The sequence below is a fragment of the Bos taurus genome, chromosome 4 (genome assembly GCF_002263795.3).
Source record: "Bos taurus isolate L1 Dominette 01449 registration number 42190680 breed Hereford chromosome 4, ARS-UCD2.0, whole genome shotgun sequence".
NCBI classification, from domain to species: domain Eukaryota; kingdom Metazoa; phylum Chordata; class Mammalia; order Artiodactyla; family Bovidae; genus Bos; species Bos taurus.
Window position 1 is genome coordinate 107759050 of NC_037331.1, and position 21419 is coordinate 107780468.

At 40.4% G+C, this 21419-nt stretch overlaps 1 protein-coding gene and 1 long non-coding RNA gene across 4 annotated transcripts in view; both read right to left on the bottom strand.

The window, feature by feature from the left end:
- TPK1 (thiamin pyrophosphokinase 1) overlaps positions 1-21419 on the bottom strand; it is a 382700-nt gene that overhangs the window by 40603 nt on the left and 320678 nt on the right. The gene's annotated exons all lie outside the window — the stretch shown is intronic.
- The window catches only part of LOC112446451 (uncharacterized), a 107616-nt gene that overhangs the window by 35357 nt on the left and 50840 nt on the right, over positions 1-21419 (bottom strand). The window lies entirely within an intron of this gene.

Sequence of the window (21419 nt, forward strand, 5' to 3'; positions counted from 1 at the left end):
CCCTTTCCCTAAAACCTACTACTCATCTTAAAGCAATTAAAATGTACAATGCACTGCTTACTCTGCTTTCTTTGAAAAATGTGTATCTTCGGAGAAGAGATGGGCCCTTAACAGCTCTGTAAGCCTGTCCCCATTTCAGTAGTATTCCACGACATACACTCAGATGTCACCACTAATATTTATGCTTCTGCCAAGTGACATTTTCTTTCAAGAGACAGGATTGATGGGCCTGAAAGAACCAGATCAAGCAAGAGTTGAATTCTAGACTATTAAGCAATAGAAAACCACTGTATAAATTTTTACAAGGAATGACTGGATGAAAGCATTATTTTAGGAATAGCTGGCAAAAATAGGAAGAGCAAATATAGGAACTGGAATAGGATATTTTTTCATTTAATGCTGTTGCTCTGCTGAGGCAACTACTAATCCTTTGTAAGCAAAAACCAGGCTTTAGATTATTACTCCCACAGCACTGAACTATTTACGTTGATTGGTATAGTCAACTGCCCATGTGAGAAAATGATGCCTTGAGAATGTCCATCTAGTGTTAATGATGGTCAGTCTGGGATCTCATGATTAGCAAAGCAATAATTTCAGTTCTTGTGGCCAAGGCAGCTTTATTGACACATTTCTCCAACAAATATGCTCAAGTACCTACAGTTGTTATGGAGGAGGAACTGGCAGCCCACTCCAGTACTCTTACTGGGAAAATCCCATGTGGCTGAAGAGTCAGACATGACAGAGCATGCACACATATATACATCTACAGCTGTTAACTGAACAGTAGCCATTTTTTTTTAAAGGTGTAAAAACAGTAAAGATGTTCCTATAACTTGATCACTTTTTGAGTAGAAGAATTAGGGGATGAAGATGTGAAGGTTAAACCTATTGTATCTGTTCCCTGGGCTAAGACTTTTGATGTATGAGTTGTGTAAAAACTAGAGGGGTTTTTTTTTTTTTCCTCCAAAATATTTCACTGGAAGATTTTATAGGCTGATCTAGATTATCTTACTGCCTATAGCAGAGACTTTCTTGGGTACAAAATGTGGTTCAGAGTTGCAGGACTCATCCAGAGCAGAGTCTGCCTCTTGACTCAGGTGTGGCCATGTGACTTTCAGCCAATGATCATGAACAGAGAGGACAGTGCACTAAGTCAGAACGCGGGTCCTGGGAGGCTTGGCATGTTTCTGTTTTCTATCTTGAGTGTCTGGCACTGCGCTGAGAAGAATGTGCTATACTAAGTCCAGAGAGAGACGTCAGGAGCATGGCCATCCAGATGCCGTACCAATCTATTTTAAGAGGCAGAGCAGTGACACAGCAGGTGCTATGAAACAAGTCATCTAAGATTAGCCAAATCCTACCTGAGCTATAGCTGCACGAGCAGAGCAAGTGGCTATAGTTTTAAGTCACTGAGTTTTGAGTATGCAACACAGCATCTTTGGGCCAGTACCTTATGGCTGCAGTGGCCAAAAATGGATTATTAGAATCAAAGTTGGCAGGCTCTTCATTCTAATGTGGGTTTTTATCTGTCATTCTTTTCCCCCCTGTTACACTAGTTATGACACTTACATATAGAACTTAAACTATGCACTTTTGGTGCCTTTTTTTAGCAACTTGTAGTTCTCGGTTTAACTGCCTTGGCTTCCCTTTGCCTTTCATACTTCTTGTTAGTATGTATATATTTTCCTATATTTTGGAATCCCTTTTTTCAGTTTGTGGGTCATTTTTTTCTTCTTTTCTTAGACACCTAAATTCATTCAAATAAAGATCTCTTTAACATTTCTTTCCTCCTTAAGATCTTTGTTGACTTTGGGGAGGGGCAAAGGAACCATTAATGATAATCTATTATGCTCATTCTTACTTTTGTTGAATGGTACCCAAACCAGGTTATGACAATTTAGAAAATACCTCTAGAACTTGATGTGTGTGTGTGTGTGTGTGTGTGTGTGTGTTTTTCTTGTAATAGAAGCTTATACATCAGAATGTGTGAATGAAAATGCAAAATTAGAAACAAATCCCATGAAGTGTTTGGACACTCTGACAGCTGCAATTTTTCAACATAAATGACTGCACTTAGCTGCAAAGCCTCTGTCATAGGGAGACAGGACACTTCCAAAATTGCCTGCTGCCCTCTTTAGTAATAATGAGAGTTTTCACTACCTAGATATCCCATGATAAAAGACACCTCGGTGCACACAGATGGAAGAATCCAGACTTTATGCATATCCCTCAGAGTATGCACATGCTACTCTATTCATCTTCCCTCCTTGTCTAGATGTGGCACAAGATTATTCAGGCAAGAAGATGTGGGCAGGAGTGGAAGCTTAGCAGTCAACAGGTGAGCCTGTCTACTCTCTCGCTTTCCTTTTAATCAAAGAAAAGACCTGACAAAATTCACTGTTAGCCTCTTACTGGTGCCTTCTGACAGCATTAGGCAGGGGGAACTCTTTTTTCCTAGCATCACACCAACAAATTTATTTTATTTTATTTTTTAATTTTTTAAATTTTTTTTTTTTTTAAATTTCAGGTATACACGTGCTCCCCATCCTGAACCCCTGGGACGGCCCAGGGGGATGGTATGGGGAGGGGGGAGGGAGGAGGGTTCAGGATGGGGAACAAATTTATTTTAAAATGCACAACACTTAACATGTGTTCCTCAAGGTATTATCATTTCTGAAACAGTATGGCTAAGTGTCTTTACTTAAGAGATTTTTAAGGACTAATTTTTCTCATTCTTTTAAAAAAGTATCAATCTGCCTTTTAGAGATATTTGAGATATACCATCACACAAATGCAAAGTTTCATATGGATGCATGCTCAGTCGCTAAGTCATTTGTCTGACTCTTTGCAACCTCATGGACTCTACTGCCAGGCTCCTCTGTCCATGGAATTTCCCAGGCAAGAATACTGGAGTGGGTTGCCGTTTCTTTCTCCAGGGGATCTTCCTCACCCAGAGATCAAACTCACATCTCCTGCATTAGCAGGCGGATTCTTTACTGCTGAGCCACTAGGGAAGTCAGATGTTTTATGCATATTAATAAGAGTCTAGTTTTGGGGATGTATTAATAGTTGAATTCTGGTGACCTTTCAAATAAAGTAGGATGGGCTCACATCTTGTCCTAGATCCACGTAAGTCAGAAGCCCAGTGTCTCTCCCTGCACCAAGCTGCCCCTGAAGAAGTACCTGCCCATGTGACCCACTTCTAGGAAGCCAGTTTGAAGACTGCTATCTATGATGCCAAATTTCTGAGCTCCTTTCTTCCAGGACTACAAGAATAGAAACTTCTGGTTTAGTGATTCTAAAAAAACAGGATCATGAAGAATAAATAATTTCCATATTTACCATACTTTCTGCCACAACCCAAATAGGCTTGTAGAGACAAGACCAAAGATATTAGAGTCAATTTATTTCAGATATGGGCAACGTCATGAGCTGTCAACAGATGCCCTGCAGTCCCCAGCTTCAGCAGCAGGTCAGCAGTAGGGTCATCTGTAATCCAGGAAGGGTACCTGCCCAGAGGTGCCCACCTCCTAACACCCGGAACCTATGAATACATGTTACCTGGTGAATGCGGTTTTAAGGCTGCAGCTGGAATTAGATTTTCTAACTTGGTGACTTTAAAATACGGATTATCCAAGGTGAGCCCAGTGTAATCAAAAGGCGCCATAAACATGGGAAAGTGAGACAGAGTCGGAGACGACAGCAATGAAATATGAGTAGGACTTGGTCCAGCACTGCTGCCGGCTTGAAGATGGAGGAAGAGAACCAAAAGCCGAGGGAATGTGGGAGCTTCTAGAAGCTGGAAGGAGCAAAGAAAGAGATTCTTCCCTGGAGCCTTTAGAGAGAGACACTGGTTAGCCAAAACCTTTATCCTAGCCTGGTGAGACGCACCTCAATCTTCTGAACTAGTGATAAACCTGTTATTTTAAACTGCTGCATCTGTGTCAGTTTTGTCACAGCAGCCAAAAGGAACAAATATTTCATCTCATTAATGAGACAGGTTCAGGTGGTGGTGGTGGTTTAGTCGCTCACTTGTGTCCAACTCTTGCAACCCCACGGACTGCAGCCCACTAGGCTCCTCTCTGCAGGAATTTTCCAGGCAAGAGTTCTGGAGTGGGTTGCCATTCCCTTCTCTAGCAGATCTTCCCGACCCAGGGATCGAACCCAGGTCTCCTGCATTGCGGGCAGATTCTTTACCAACTGAGCCACCAGTGAGACAGGTTACTACCTAAATTATGACTAAAAGCTATCTAGACTACGCATAACTGAGAGACAACAAGAATTTACAATGTAAGATAGCAATCTTATTTGAATGCAAATAGCTTTATAAAAGAAAATAAAAAAAATAGAAAACTGGACTTCAGCAAAATTTAAAACTTTTGTGCATCAAAGGGTAGTATCAAGAACATGAAAAGACCACTCAGAGAAAAATAAAATATTTCCAAATCACATATCAGATAAGGGCAGTATCAAGACTATAGAAAGAACTCTTACAACTCAACAATAAAGAGATAACACAGTTTTCAAAAGCACAAGGAATATGAATAGGCAGTTCTCCAAAGAAGATATAAAACTGGTGTAAAGCATATGAAAAGATGTTCCTCATCATTAATCATTAAGGAAATTCAAATCAAAACCACCAGATACCATCTGAGACATAGAGAACAGACTTGGGGGTTGCCAGGGAAGAGTGGGTGGTGGAAGGATGGAATGGAAGTTTGAGATTAGTATATGCAAACTATTATATATAGAATACATAAACAACAAGATCCTACTGTGTAGCACAGGGAACTATATTCAATAGCCTGTGATAAATTATAATGGAAAAGTGTATGAAAAAGGATATATGTATATAGTACATATTTACTGTACAGTAGAAAGTAACAACACTGTAAATCAACTATACTTCCAAAAAAAAAAAAAACCACTATGAAGTCAAGAAACACCTGGAGTACCTGGAGTAACAGGCAAATTTGGCCTTGGAGTATGGAATGAAGCAGGGCAAAGCCTAATAGAGTTTTGCCAAGAGAACATACTAGTTATAGCAAACACCCTCTTCCAACAACACAAGAGAAGACTACACATGGACATCACCAGATGGTCAACATCGAAATTAGACTGATTATATTCTTTGCAGCCAAAGATGAAGAAGCTCTATACAATCAGCAAAAACAAGACCAGAAGCTGACTGTGGCTCAGATCATGAACTTTTTATTGCCAAATTCAGACTTAAATTGAAGAAAGTGCGGAAAACCAATAGACCATTCAGGTATGACCTAAATCAAATCCCTTATGATTATACAGTGGAAGTGAGAAATAGATTTAAGGGACTAGATATGATAGACAGAGTGCCTGATGAACTATGGATGGAGGTTCATGACACTGTACAAGAGACAGGGAGCAAGACCATCCCCAAGAAAAATAAATGCAGTAAAGCAAAATGGCTGTCTGAGGAGGCCTTACAAATAGCTGTGAAAAGAAGAGAAGCCAAAAGCAAAGGAGAAAAGGAAAGATATACCCATCTGAATGCAGAGTTCCAAAGAATAGCAAGGAGAGATAAGAAAGTGTTCCTCAGTGATCAGTGCAAAGAAAGGAAAATAATACAATGGGAAAGACTAGAGATCTCTTCAAGAAAATTAGAGATACCAAGGGGACATTTCATGCAAAGATGGGCTCGATAAAGGACAGAAATGGTATGGACCTAACAGAAGCAGAAGATATTAAGAAGAGGTGGCAAGAATACACAGAAGCACTTACAAAAAAGATCTTCACAACCCAGATCACTCACCTAGAGCCAGACATCCTGGAATGTAAAGTCAAGTGGGCCTTAGGAAGCATCACTACGAACAAAGCTAGTGGAGGTGACAGAATTCCAGTTGATCTATTTCAAATCCTAAAAGATGATGCTGTGAATGTGCTGCATTCAATATGGCAGCAAATTTGGTAAACTCAGCAGTGGCCACAGGACTGGAAAAGGTCAGTTTTCATTCCAATCCCTAAGAAAGGCAATGCCAAAGAATGCTCAAACTACCGTGCCGAGGTCCAGCCCTGGCTGTTCCAGGGAGTTCGAAGCGGGGACGGCATTGGCGAGGATCAGGATACAATAGCTTCAATTAGATATTAATTAGAGATATAAAGAGTAATAGAATGAGGATAGCTCAGTAGGAAAATTCAGTGGAGAAAAGAGGCTGAGTAGCTTGGTTTACGTGGGAGACCAATAAAACTTCAAGACAAGAAGTTTGCACCACTTACGTAGGCTGCAGGCGTCCTTCCATTCTCCCGAAGGAGAGGAGACACTGAGGCCTCCCCGGTCGGATCTTAGAAGCCCAGGCATAATTAGTAAGCATGGCAGGTTCCGCGCTCCAGATGGAGACTCAGCTAGAGTTTGAGAGAGACAGCAACATGGGGAGACCAGTATTTCGAGAAACTGATCCCAATTCTTTATTTTCCATGGTCTACTTTTATACACTGAGATGTTATGCAAAAGTCACACAGGGTCAGCAGTCCTGACTTTTATCAAAGTCAGGTGCTTCATACAAATGTATACAGAGGTCTTAGGGGTGTTACATCATCTTCTGGCCAGGGGGCCTGCTGACAATTTATGACCCTCTCCTTGTGACAGTGGTCAGTCAACCAGGACACTTATTTCTCCAGGGGTGATTATTTTTAAAACAGATGCCACCCAAATAAAGTTACATTTCTACAGGGTGAGGGTGTAGTGGGTTTTAGTTAAGGAAAGAATTTACTTAGCCTAAGGTCTAACATGATTAATATCAAAGGTTAATACTTATTTCTTCTATATATTCATTAATGTGTGTAAGGGCAGGGGATGTGGAGACTCAGCAACAAACATTGGCTCAACAAATGAAAAACCCTTCACCAATACAATTTCTAATCAGCCCACTATACTTATACTAATGGTTTTCTAACTTTTCTAAGGAACCTATTTTTAGAACCATCTCGTGCCTCTCATGGTTGGGAGGCTGTGAGCAATAACATGTGGCCGGACAAGCCTGTCAGGCAGGCTAGAGAACCTTCAGAGGAGTTTGTAGGTTGAAACACTCCTATCATGCCCAGGAATTATTATTAACTGCAGCTCTAAGTTAACTCCTTCTCCGAAAGAGGTGGTGGGGGACAGTCCCCAGTAAAGTCAGAGGTGTAGGTGAGAGCACAAACTAGCAAAGTAGGCAGGCTCTGGTTATGGGGGTAGATGCTTGAGGATTTCCAGGGGGACTCCTGAGGCTCGATACCGCCTTTGCATATGTCGAGCCTCCTTCCTCATGACCTTTGCCACGGGCTGAGTGCCTCACGCCGGCTCCCCGCACTACCGCACAATTGCATTCATCTCACACGCTAGTAAAGTAATGCTCAAAATTATCCAAGCCAGGCTTCAGCAATACATGAACCGTGAACTTTCAGATGTTCAAGCTGGTTTTAGGAAAGGCAGAGGAACCAGAGATCAAATTGCCAACATCCGCTGATCATCAAAAAAGCAAGAGAATTCCAGAAAAAAACATCTATTTCTGCTTTATTGACTATGTCAAAGCCTTTGACTGTGTGGATCACAATAAACTGTAGAAAATTCTTCAAGAGATGGGAATATCAGACCTCCTGACCTGCCTCTTGAGAAATTTGTATGCAGGTCAGGAAGCAACAGTTAGAATTGGACATGGAACAACAAACTGGTTCCAGATTGGGAAAGGAGTACATGAAGACTGTATATTGTCACCCTGCTTATTTAACTTATATGCAGAGTACATCATGAGAAACACTGGGCTGGATGAAGCACAAGCTAGAATCAAGAAATGCCAAGAGAAATACCGATAACCTCAGATATGCAGATGACACCATCCTTATGGCAGAAAGTGAAGAACTAAAGGCCTCTTGACTAAAGTGAAAGAGGAGAATGAAAAAGTTGGCTTAAAGTTCAACATTCAGAGAACTAAGATCATGGCATCTGGTCCTATCACTTCATGGCAAATAGATGGGGAAGCAGTGGAAACAGTAACAGAGTTTATTTTTGGGGGCTCCAAAATCATTGCAGATGGTGATTGCAGCCATGAAATTAAAAGATGCTTGCTCCCTGGAAGGAAAGTTATGACCAACCTAGACAGCATAATAAAAAGTAGAGACATTAGTTTGCCAACAAAGGTCCATCTAGTCAAGGCTATGGTTTTTCCAGTCATCATGTATGGATGTGAGAGTTGGACTGTAAAGAAAGCTGAGTGCCGAAGAATTGATGCTTTTGAACTGTGGTATTGGAGAAGACTCTTGGGAGTACCTTGGACGGCAAGGAGATCCAACCAGTCCATCCTAAGGAGATCAGTCCAGAGTGTTCATTGGAAGGACTGATGTTGAAGCTGAAACTCCAATACTTTGGCCACCTGATGCGAAGAGATGACTCATTTGAAAAGACCCTGATGCCGGGAAAGATTGAGGGTAGGAGGAGAAGGGAACGACAGAGGATGAGATGGTTGGATGGCATCACCGACTCAATGGACATGAGTTTGAGTAAACTCCGGGAGTTGGTGATGGATAGGGAGGCCTGGTGTGCTGCAGTCCATGGGGTCGCAAAGAGTCGGACACAACTGAGCAACTTAACTGAACTGAACTAGGTATTATTAATAATTAACACTCATTATGATGGCTTTAACAAAAAAAAGAGCAAGTATTGGTGAGGATACTCCTCCTATATTACTCATACGATTATAAACTGTTATAACCACTGAGGAAAAGAGTTTGGCAGTTCCTCGAAAAGTTAAACAGAATTACCACATGACCTAGCAATTCTCTTGAGAGCTCCTCGGGACTGCAAGGAGATCAAACCAGTCCATCATCCTGAATATTCACTGAAAGGACTGATGCTGAAGCCAATGCTCCAATACTTTGGCTACCCGATGTGAAGAAGTAACTCATTTGAAAAGACCCTGATGCTGGGAAAGACTGAAGGCAAGAGGAGAAGGGATGACAGAGAATGAAATGGTTGATGGCATCACCAGCTTGATGGATGGCATCACTGACTTGATGCATATGAGTTTGAGCAAGCTCTGGGAGTTGATGATGGACAGGGAAGGCTGGTGTGCTGCAGTCCATGGGGTTGCTAGGAAAGATTGAAGGCAGGAGGAAAAGGGGACAATAGAGGGGAGACGGTTGGATGGCATCACTGACTCGATGGACAGGAGTCTGAGCAAGCTCCGGGTGTTGATGATAGACAGGGAAGCCTGGGGTGCTGCAGTCCATGGGGTTGCAAAGAGTCAGATATGACTGAACAACTGAACTAGCAATTCTACTCCTAGATATGTTTGAGTCAAGAGGACTCAAAATGTATGCTCACACAAAAACTCATACACGAATGTTTATAACAGCCTTATTCCTGATAAAAAGTGAAAACAACCCAATGCCCTTGAACTAATAAATGGATAAATAAAATGTGTTGTTATAGCCATCTGATGGAATATTATTTAGCCACAAAACAGAAAGACATATTGTTACACATTACCATGTGGTTGGGCCTTTCATGCTAAGTGGAAGAAGCCAGACACAAAAGGCTACATATTGTGTGTTCCATATGAAATGTCCAGAACAGACAAATCCATAGAGACAGGAAGTGGATTACTGGCTGCCAGGGAAAGGGAGAGGGAGGGACTGGGACTGACTGAAGTCTACACAAAGTCTCTTTTTAGGGTGACGAAAATGTTTTGGAAATAAGTGTTAGTAATGGGTACACTAAAACCCACTGAATTATATGCTGTAAAGTGATACATTTTAGGTTGTATAAATTGTACCTCAGTTAAAAAAAGTATAGAATCAATCCACCCAACACACCATTAGAGCTTAGTACTGAATATCCAGGTCGTGACCATGGCCTTGTCACCTTACTAAGGTGAAATGATGTGACTTGCTAGTTGACTAACTTTCGGTTTTCCTGTGTACTTTAAGAGCTCCCATTGCAGGCCCTGATCTTGTGACAAACCCAACTCCAATCAGAATACAAACACAGACTCAGCATTTTTAAATTTCTTCAACTGAAATCTGACTTTGTGAAGCAGTTTCTCATTTTCTCTTCAAGTCAGTTTATGCCCTTGAGTTTTCCCTTGTTCTTACATCCGTCATCTCCTCATTGACAAGAGGCCCCCTCAATCCTGTGCTACCCCTTATGCTTTATCAATGTCTGAGTCCCTCAACAGACTCATCCTGAAGTATCTACCTGAGTATCTGGTCTACCAGTTTAGAAGTTAAGACACTGTTTCTAGTCCTTTAGCGATTTCTTTAGAAATTTTGGCATGCCTGAAAGTGAAAGTGTTAGTCGCTTGGTTGTGTCCAACTCTTTTCCACCCCATGGACTGTGGCTCACCAGGTTCCTCTGTCCATGGGATTCTCCAGGCAAGAATATTGGAGTGGATAGCCATTCCCTTCTCCAGGGGGATCTTCCCAACCCAGGGATCCTGCACTGCAGGCAGATTCTTCACCATCTGAGTGACAAACTTATCCAAACACAAAGCCTAATATTCCTCAATACCTTTACCCTCATTCTGGACAAAACAAGAATCTCAGGATGCTTTAACTCCATTTAACCATCCTAGCTTATATATGTCTATATGTTATGGTTGTTGTATATTTTAATTCTGTGTATTTTACCTTCAGTTTTTAAAAACTTTTAAAAACTTCTATTGTAAAATAATTACAGACATACAGGAGGTTGTAAAGAAATGTACAGAGAATTTCCAGGCACAGATAATTCTACTAATAACATCTATATAATACCCAATATATAATGCTAAAAATATAGTAACAGTCTGTTTTATTTTTTGGCCATGCCACACAGCATGTGGGATCTTGGTTCCTCAACCAAGGATCAAACCTGCTCCTCTTGCACTGGAAGGTAGAGTCTTTTATCTACTGGGCGTCCAGGGAAGCCCCTGATCTCTCTTAATTTTGTCTGTATTAAAAGTAATATAGTGATGACAGCCTTCTCTGTCAAAAAATTTACAAGGTCAAACAACACGTGTCATGGTAAGCATATAGCACTTTATTAATTGTGCTAGTAAGTCCAAGGGTCTGTGGAGAAAAACCTGAGTAACATATCTTTCTAGTTTCTTCCAATCAAAGAGGATTCATGTTTCTACTTTGTAAAGAGACATACAACTTTCTCATCAGGTCATTGTCAAGTTATCTTTAAAATATAAAGAGCTATTCTCCACCTCTTAACCAAAGCAAAGTCAAATCTATGCAGCAGAATACAGAGGAACAGAACTAGCTGACTACAAAGCCACATGTCTTCTTTCCTTCCTCCCCAAAATGCAAAGATCAGAATGCTAAGCGAGAATACATGAATGCACGTTCTGATTTTTTAGAGATAGCAAAGATGTGCAGGTAATGAAAAAGACCTCATTTTCTTCCCTGTGTATATCAGCATAGTTGTGAGCCTGTGTGTATAGAAATGTTAGAAACACAAACAGGGGTTTTTAAATTAAAAATATAATAATAATCCTTGATGGTTTCTGTCTTATATTCTCTCTGCTGTTCAGTGATATTTTCTTAATTACTTGAGAACCGTGTTTTTTAAAAAAAGTTTAAGTACATTACTGACATGAACTCAATGACCAACACCGTTTTCCCTCCCTAATACGAGTTTTCTCCTTATCACTCAGGGTACATGGCAGCCTTAAGGTCTGAGAGTTTTCGATTGCTAGTATCAGAAAGTATCTAGCTCTTTGGCATGTACTTGCATTTATTGTACAATGCCAGGTACAATGCATGGCATTACATGTGTATGTGTACGTACACCCCATACCTGGCAGGTGTATGTGTATGTCCACCTCACACATGGCAGGTGCTGAAACAATCACGACTAGTTTCAGATGCACTGACTTGGTCTCCCAGCTCGCTTCCACGTGCCTTGAAGGCAGCATCTGGATCACCTGCGTTCCAGTTAGCAAAGCACAGTCCCACGCCTCACCCCAGACCTACAGAGCCAGAATCCACATTTAACAAAACACACTAAAATGTGAGAAGTGCTGACTTAGGTCATTCTTTGAAAAATCAACCACTCCAATTTACGTCTCTTTTCCTTCAGCATCAGGTTTCCTTCCTTTTTGAAACACCCAGGGTTCAGTATTTTTTCAAAAAGACAAAAACAGAACCGAATTTCTCTCCATGCCGTACCACCTTCAGTGACTGAGCCCTCCTCTGCTGATCAGACTCCCAGTTTGGTTTCTCTGGTTACCACACTCCTGGGATGAATCCTATGCCCCTGCTCCCTTTACTTTTAATTTTCTCATTCCCGTTTCTTTGGTTACCACACTCTTGGAATGAACACTATGTCCCTGTGCCCTTTACTTTTAATTTTCTCGTTTCTTTCTTAAAACTCAGAAACTTGACTTTCACTCCTGTGTAGTTCCATACACATACAAAGCACTAAAAAATGCAGATAATTACCTAGAAAAATGCAGATAAAACTAAGGTCCATTTTTCTAACACGCACTGTCCCCACTGCCAGCCAGAAACTGGCACTCGCCATCTACCTCTACACGTTGTTGTGACCACTGGCTTTCAGTGCCCCCTCAAAGTTCAGGGCGGAGAGTTCAGGAATGAGGCCCTCTGTGTTCTGGGTAAAACTACTAAAGCAGAATAGGCCTTCAGAGAGTTAGATGTTTTCAAGAGAAGATACATGAGCCCAATTTTCCACCTCCTCATATCTAGAATTGAGCACCAAAGAATTGACGCTTTTGAACTGTGGTGTTGGCGCAGACTCTTGGGAGTCCCTTGGACTGCAAGGAGATCCAACCAGTCCATTCTAAAAGAAATAAGTCCTGATTATTCATTGGAAGGACTGACGCTGAAGCTCAAACTCCAATACTTTGGCCACCTGATGCAAAGAACTGACTCATTTGAAAAGAACTTAATGCTGGGAGTGATTAAAGGCAGGAGGAGAAGGGAATGACAGAGAATGAGATGGTTGGATGGCATCACCAACTCCATGGACATGAGTTTGAGCAATCTCTGGGAGTTGGTGATGGACAGGGAAGCCTGGCGTGCTGTAGTCCATGGGGTCGCGAAGAGTTGGACATGACTGAGCGACTGAACTGAACTAAGCATATCTAGAAAAGCACTAAAATCCTTCATGCTGACGACTGCTCCTTGTGAGTAGCAGAACCTTCTACAAAAATGTGTGCTTGGCTACATGTATCCTCCACTTAATCAAAATCACATGTATATACATATACAGACCTGCCCCCGACACCGCCCCCCTACCCCACCTCTTTGGAGCAGTCGCTCAGCACCGTCTGAGGTACTGTCTCCTGGGCTGCAGTCCTTATTTTGCCCCAAGTAAAATTTAACTCAACTCTCACGTTATGCTTTTTTTTTTTTTTTTGTCAGCACTATACTTATTGGAAATGAATTCTCTTAGCAGCATGTGATGCCTGATTAATTTCGTGTGCCCACTCCTATCCTGTATCCACTCAAGATCATTCACAGATCTGTGCTCCTGCCTAGCTGACTGGATTGGCCAAACTTACCACATGCTCTCCACAGCACTGCTCCAACCCTGAAAAGCAGAAATGTTAACGTCTCTACAGAAGTAACCCAAGAATATGGAAGCTCAGATGGTAAAAGAATCAGCCTGCAATGCAGGAGATGCAGGTTCGATCCCTGGGGTCAGGAAGATCCCCTGGAGGAGGAAAATGGCACCCTACTCCAGTATTCTTGCCTGGAGAAGTCCATGGACAGAGGAGCCTGGCAGGCTGCAGCACTACAGTCTGTGGGATTCCAAAGAGTCAGACACCACTGAGCGACTCACATTCACCATGTACAAAGAACTCACGAAAATAAAACAAAATGAGGCCTGGTAAGGAAAGCTTATCTATTTTTAGATCTCATTCCTGAAGCTTCCAGTCTCCTAAATCCTAGAATGCCAGGGTTTACCTGTGTAGTCATGCAACAGAAATGAAGAAAAGGACAGAGAGGTCAGCAGAAGCCATGGGATTCATCACCGAGTGTTACAGAAAAAGCTGACCCTGCTGAGGAACCAATGAAACTGAACCAAATTCTCCTCTTAACCCCAGTGACTTTCTTTCCTCGATTCTTCCTTTTTCACTGTAGTAAAACACTTCACATGAGATCGACCCTCTTACTAAATGTGTAAGCACGCAACAGTTCTGTTAACTATAGGCAGAGTGTGGTAGACCAGAACTCTACGCATATGCATCTTGCATAACTAAACTACTGTGCCCTCAGAATGGCGTTTCAGACAACAAAGGTCTGAAGGCTGAGATGCTTTGAAATTCACTGGGTACCACAACGCACTCACCGTCTATGGATTTTGAGCAGTCGCTAGTGATTGGTAGTTATTCATCAGGCCGGTCTTTGATGAAGAAAAATGAAGAGCAGAGAAGCAAAGGCGCTGCCAGCCCCCCTCAGACAGATCACGGAGCAGCCACCGGATCTGTTTATCTGACGCACACGGAGTTTGCTCACGCTTCGCCTCTGGAAATGGGCCATGACTTCTGCTGACAGATTATGAATTGTGGAGTATGGCCAGCACCTGGCCAGACAGAGAAGAGTTCATAAATCAGGCTCAAAACAGAAACACCTGACTAAAATTCTTGAGTTCTCTGAGGGGCTCACAAAGGATGTGTAAGCCGAGAACCAGGTAAACCTACACGTGTGTATGTATGTGTGTACTGGGGGATACGACAGAGTACTGATTGTCCATAGGCCGTTGTTAAGGTTCTGCACAGAAGTATTTTTTGTTGTTATTTTTGGTTGGTCAAAGAGTTTTGCTTCATCATGGACCAGGGTGGGAGTTTGAGGTCAAGAGTGGAGAGTTGCTTGCAGAAAGATTTGGGCTTGAAAAAGGAAACTGGCTAGAAAAGCGTTTTCTAAGGCTTTAAAAATTCCAGGGCCTTTACATTTAGTCTTGCTCTGATTTTTTAATCTTGATGTTATTTCACCATTTCCTTCTAATATTTCTCCAAAGGAATTGACTGTCAGACATGTATCTGAGAGAAATAACTGATTCAATAATTAATCATCAGTAATTGTCAGATCATTTTTAGTCAGCAATAGCCATCCTAAAAAATCAATTGCTCTACTTCAGAGAAATAATTATATTTTAAGCTTTCTTATGGAAACCTATCTTTAAACACTCAAGCATTAGTGACTGAATGGCTTCCCTGGTGGCTGAGCTGGTAAAGAATCCCCCTGCAATGCAGGAGACCTGGGTTCGATCCCGGGGTGGGGAAAATCCCCTGGAGAAAGGAAAGGCTACCCACTCCAGTATTCTGGCCTAGAGAGTTCCATGGATTGTATAGTCCATGGGGTCACAAAGAGTCAGACAAGACTGAGAGACTTTCACTTTTCTCCTTGCCCTCTGTACAAGGTGTATAATGCATCATGCTCTGTGCTGTAACAAAAAAACCCCAAGATATATGAAATGTAGAAGGGGAGACAAGCACAAATTCATAGAACGTTTAATTAGATCCAAGAAATAGTGACTATTTTATATATAGTCTTGACTTCCCAAGTGGCTGAGTGGTGAACCTGCCTGCCAATGCAGGAGATGTGGGTTCAATCCCTGGGTCAGGAAGATTCCCTAGAGGAGGAAATGGCAACACACTCCAGTATTCTTGCCTGGGAAACCCTAAGTACAGAGGAACCTGACAGGCTATAGTCCATGGGGTCACAAAGAGTCAAAAAGGAATGAGCACACAAGCACATATACTAATATACAGTCTACCTAAGAGGGTGGATAAAAGGTCTTTCGCACAATCTCAAATGGATGGGTAGCATTTGACTGAGAAGTAAGAGGGAAAGGGTTCTGAGTACAAAGGCTTCCTTTATTAATTCCTCCAAATCTTTAAAACAACAGAAAAGAAAAAAAATATTATTTTTTCCATTTGTGAGCTAATACAGTATTTAAATCCCAAACTTTAAAAATTTAATTATTTAAGATGTTTAAAATATATGAGCCAACAGTGATAACTCTGACAAAAAAAACTTGTAGGACTTTAAAATTAAAAGCAAGAAGACACTGTTGAGAAAAAATAAAGGCAAAAGAAATAGAGAGATATCCTGTATTCTTAGACCAGAGGATTCCAGATTGTGAAAAAGGTCAAAATTAGAGGATTTACACCATCTGATTCTGAGACTTATGATAAAGCTTCAGTAACACAGACACTGTGGTAGTGGATTATATAGATAGATTAGTGGAACAGAATGTAAACAATAATTTATGAATTAACATTATGAATAATTAATATGTGACTAATTAATTTAAACAAAGATTTCAATGCAACTCAGTGGGGAAAGGAAAAAAATATCCTACAACTGGTGTTGGAACCACAGGAAAGCCATTTGGAAAAATATAAACATCAAGCCTTAACTCATCACTTACCAGAATTAATTTGAGATGGATGATAGATTTCAATGTAAGAGCAAGCAAGCAAGCACTATGAAACTTACAGAAGAAAACACAGGAAAATATTTTAGTGACCTTGGGTTAGAAAGATTTCTTATTTAAGAAAAGGCATGAATTATAAAAATTTTAAAAGATCAATAAATTGTATTTCATAAAAACATCTGCTCTTCAAAAGAGATTTAAGAAATCAAAAAGAAGCCATACACTGGGAAAATATATGTAAAACGTATGTCCCCCAAAGGACCTGTATCTAGAATATGCCAGAACTGGATTAACTCACTAATATCAAGAGTCTCTCTTGGTCACAAAAGCATGTTTTACAGCCTCCCTAGTCTCTACTCAACAGATGTCAACAGAACCCATATTAATGACAACCAACAATGTCTCAGGCATTGCTAATGATCGCATGAGAAGCAAAATTGCCCCAGATGAGAACCACTGATTTAAGTAACATTTTACTAAGAAAAGATATATGGTGACAAGTAAACCTATATAACCGATGAGTATCAACTAAAAACTACTGAAAACCATTAGAATGGTTGATAAAATATATATTATACAAATATTAACAGGATAAAAATATGAAAATACCATGAAAGGTAAGATTTTATATTCAATACTAAAATACTGCAAAAGTAGATGCTTTGTGGTAATTGATATTAGTATAAACAAAACCAGTGTTGCCTTCAGTTCTGGATTGCCTTTCTGAGAACAAGTAACTATAAAGAAAACTTTTAAAAAATTCTGTACTTTTCTACCTGAATACAGTGTTTGAAATATTTATATATATGTAAAGTAGGTCACATTTCATCCAAGTTGTCATCAATTCATCCAATCCTTGACATGATATGTAATTTTTAATGATGGGCAAAAAATTTTGGAAGTACTCTATCTAAAATTCACCTAAGTATTAATAAGACCAAAAGTTATAATGACACACTAAATATAACCAAAACTGAGGGCAATATTCCTCCCTTTTCTGTCACAAAATAGATAATTTTTGCTCACAAAAACACAGTAGGCAGCGAGTTAGAATTTTCTGTGGCATCTTCTGATAAGAAGTATCACTGCCAACCCCAACAAATTCCCAAGACATTTTAAAATGAGTGATGTAGTTACCAGTTCTGAAATAAATCATTTTTATCCATGCAAATTAGTCAGGCTTAGAGCCATGGTAGAAAGTTTGCCTTCTTTTCCTCTGTGTCTGAGAGGCTGAAATATCTGACGGTCATCTCAACTAAAACGTTTGCAAGTCCAAAATCAGATTCATCCTCCAGGTCTGTCATCTCTAGCATCCAAAGTGGTCGTCTGGTCCATTTTGTGCTGTGCTAAGTCACTCAGTCATGTCCGACTCTTTGTAACCCTTTGGACTGTAGCCTGCCAGGCTCCTCCGTCCATGGAAATCTCCAGGAAAGAATACTGGAGTGGGTTGCTATGCCCTCCTCCAGGGGATCTTCCCAACCCAGGGATCAAACCCTTGTTTCCTTTTACTCCTGAATTGCAGACAGATTCTTTACTGCTGAGGCATCAGGGAAGCCCCTGGTCCATTCTACTTAGTTCAGTTCAGTAGCTCAGTCATGTCTGATTCTTTGCGACCCCATGGGCTGCAGCACACCAGGCCTCCCTGTCCATCACCAACTCCCGGAGTTGACCCAAACTCATGTCCATTGAGTTGGTGATGCCATCCAACCATCTCATCCCCTGTTGTCCCCTTTTCCTACTGCCTTCAATCTTTCCCAGCATTGGGGTCTTTTCGAATGAGTCAGTTTTTCACATCAGGTGGCCAAAGTATTGGAGTTTCAGCTTCAACATCAGTCCTTCCAATGAACACCCAGGACTGATCTCCTTTAGGATGGACTGGATTGATCTCCTTGCAGTCCAAGGGACTCTCAAGAGTCTTCTCCAACACCACAGCTCAAGAGCATCAATTCTTTGGCGCTCAGCTTTCTTTATAGTCCAACTCTCACATCCATACACGACTACTGGAAAAACCATAGCCTTGACTAGACAGAGCTTTGTTGGCAAAGTAATGTCTCTGCTTTTTAGTATACTGTCTAGGATGGTCATAACTTTTCTTCCAAGGAGTAAGCATCTTTTAACTTCAAGGCTGCGGTCACCATGTGCAGTGATTTTTCTAGTGAAGGTTAATTCAATAAAGGACAAGGGAATTATTCCAACGAGGATCTGTTAATTCCTTGTATTTCCTAAGAAATGCACTCTGCTTTCTACAAAGTAAAGAAACTGAGTTTATACTGCAGAATTCTTGTATGCCTGCCTACCTATGAGAACAAAGATCATTGTCATAGTTGCTATTTAAGTGACAACAACCCAAGAGGAACATGCATTCAACAACTAGGGACTTGGTTCATTTTAGGTGGCCTTTGAAGGAATAACTTAATACCTTCTACAATTTGATAATGACAGGAAGAATGTACTTTGTCCGTTGAGTAGGACAAAGTCTGCAGAACTTAAAAATCTGGACTCATATACAAGAGACCACTTATTTTGTTCTGCAAAATGTTTCTATTATGCAAACAGTATTTTGGAAAGGCTGGAAAATAAGAAAAATCACACCTAACCTTATTACTCTAATGAAGTATGTGACCTCGCTTTGTCTTTATGATTTATGAATGTGGTTTTTGTTTGTTTTGTTTTGGACAGTTCAATGATAGTGTATGCCGGGGTCCCCAGTCTCCACCATCTGCTCCCTGATGATCGGGGTTGGAGCTGATGTAATAAGAATAGAAATAAAGTGCACAATAAATGTAACGTGCTCGAATCATCCTGAGACCACCTCCCCACCTGCCCGGAGAAAAACCGTCTTCCTTGAAACTGGTCCCTGGTGCCAAAAAAGGTTGGGGACCACTGTATATTCGACTTTATATTCAGTTTTTAGGTTTCTTTTCCAAATGAAAAATTGTTTTTTAATAGCAACTTTCTCTTTCATCAAGCCAAAAACAGCCATTTAAAAAGGGATGGAGAGGAGAATTTTTTAGATCTCATCAGGAGTTTATAAATAGTTCCCTCTTCTTTTGAGGATATTCTGGAATCTCAGCAGAGGGGCAGATTGTCTCCGTGCCCTTCCTGATTCTGCTTCTCATTCAGTGACTCTGGGTCTCCCCTGTGGTGCCATATTCCTGCTGGGATGCTTAGAGCTTCAAAAATTCAAGTAGGCACTTGCACATTCTATCATTCATTTCATCTCGACCGGAACTGTGGTGATTTGCCCTCTTACGTTTCTTTCACTTTCCTTGTGCTTTCTCCCTGCTCCCCCTTTCTTTTCATGGTCCACTGTCTAATAGTTTCCTGCTTTCTATTTTTAAGGATCCGTTTTTTTTAACTGCTTAAGAATTCTGTAATTGTTAATTTCTCCTTTGATCATTTTTATTTCTTTCATTTGACTTCCTTAGGTATACTGTATTGGGCTTCCTTGGTAGCTCAGTTGGTAAAGAGTCCACCTGCAGTGCAGAAGACCCAGGTTCAATCCCTGGGTGGGGAAGATACCCTGCAGAACCCACTTCAGTACTCTTGCCTGGAAAATCCCATAGACAGAGGAGCCCGGTGGGCTATAGTCCATGGGGTCACAGAGTCAGACATGACTTAGCAACTAAACCACCATACTGTATTACTCCATTTATAGCCTGAGTCAAAAACAGACTCATTTTTTTTTTAAAGAGTGCAAGTATTACAAATGCTAAATATTTTCCTGAGCAAACTTTATTCTAGCTTATGCAAGGATTTTTTTTTTCAGTTCTTAAAATATGTTGTGTATTCCTTTTGATTCAGGAGTTGCTTAAGAGTAAATTTTTACTTTCCAGAATGCTATTATGAATTTATGAATTATAATTTTTGCACTGGGTCAGAATGTGTAATGTTTAAGTTTTATTTCAGAATAGAAACTGAAATTTTTTGTCACTGAACAGCCAATTTTGTAAATTTCTAAGGCAATTTAAAAATTATTCTGGCATATAACTTTATTCATATGCATATATTTGTAGTATATTTCATATATACATGTATAAATATTATATATATTTGTATATATATGTTTATCTATAATGTAAACCTTACTAACCATAATTCAGTTATTTCAAATCTTTTTGTTATTTTGATCTGTCATGGGCTGATCGAGGTTGATTAAAACCTATAATCACTATTGTGTTTCTATCAGTTTCTTTTTTCATATTCCTATAATCTATGCTTTACGGATACTTAAATCTCATCATGCCCTTTAATATTACAAATTCCTCATTCATCTCTCTGTTGACATAGTTTACTTTGAATTCTGCTTTGTCTAATAAAAATCTCAACAGCAGCTTCATTCTTGTTAGCCCTTTTAACTTTGTTCAAATTTAACCTTTATGGGTCACTTTCCTTTTTAAATGGATCTCTTATAGCTATTTAGCATACAGTTTTTTTTTTAACCCAATCTTTCTTTCTATTTGTTTTGTTTACTCATGTTTGGCTTAAGTTCTTATTTTTGAAGTTAGAAGTCATACAACATACATTCTTATACACAAAAGTGTCTGTCCATCTTCTAGACTGAACATTCCTGGACAGTCCACACTTACTAACTTCTGAATCCTTTACAAGTCCCAGAGCTGTGCATAAGGGTTGGATCTAAAATATATTTGTTACCTGGCTTGAACTGCAATGTTAGACTGAGTGAACCTCCAGTGGTAGAGTTTGGAAAGCACTTGACAATCCAGGGGTGATAAATCTGGGACAAGAATCTTGCGGGCCTCCCACAAAGCACAACTGCTACATCCCCCAACAGCAGGTGCCTGCTGCTTCTGCAGCTGACAGAGACTAATCAGACAGACACACCTTTGGTCAATAAGAAATAAAGCACAAGGCCCCTCCCTCCTCAGCCACTCTGCCATTACTGCCAATCAATCTAGAGGCAGTTCCAATTTGCAATGAGATTTTTAACTGCTTCACTTGCTTCTCTTAGATCAACGTGATAGCTGCAAATAGCAATAAAAGAATTAAATCCAAC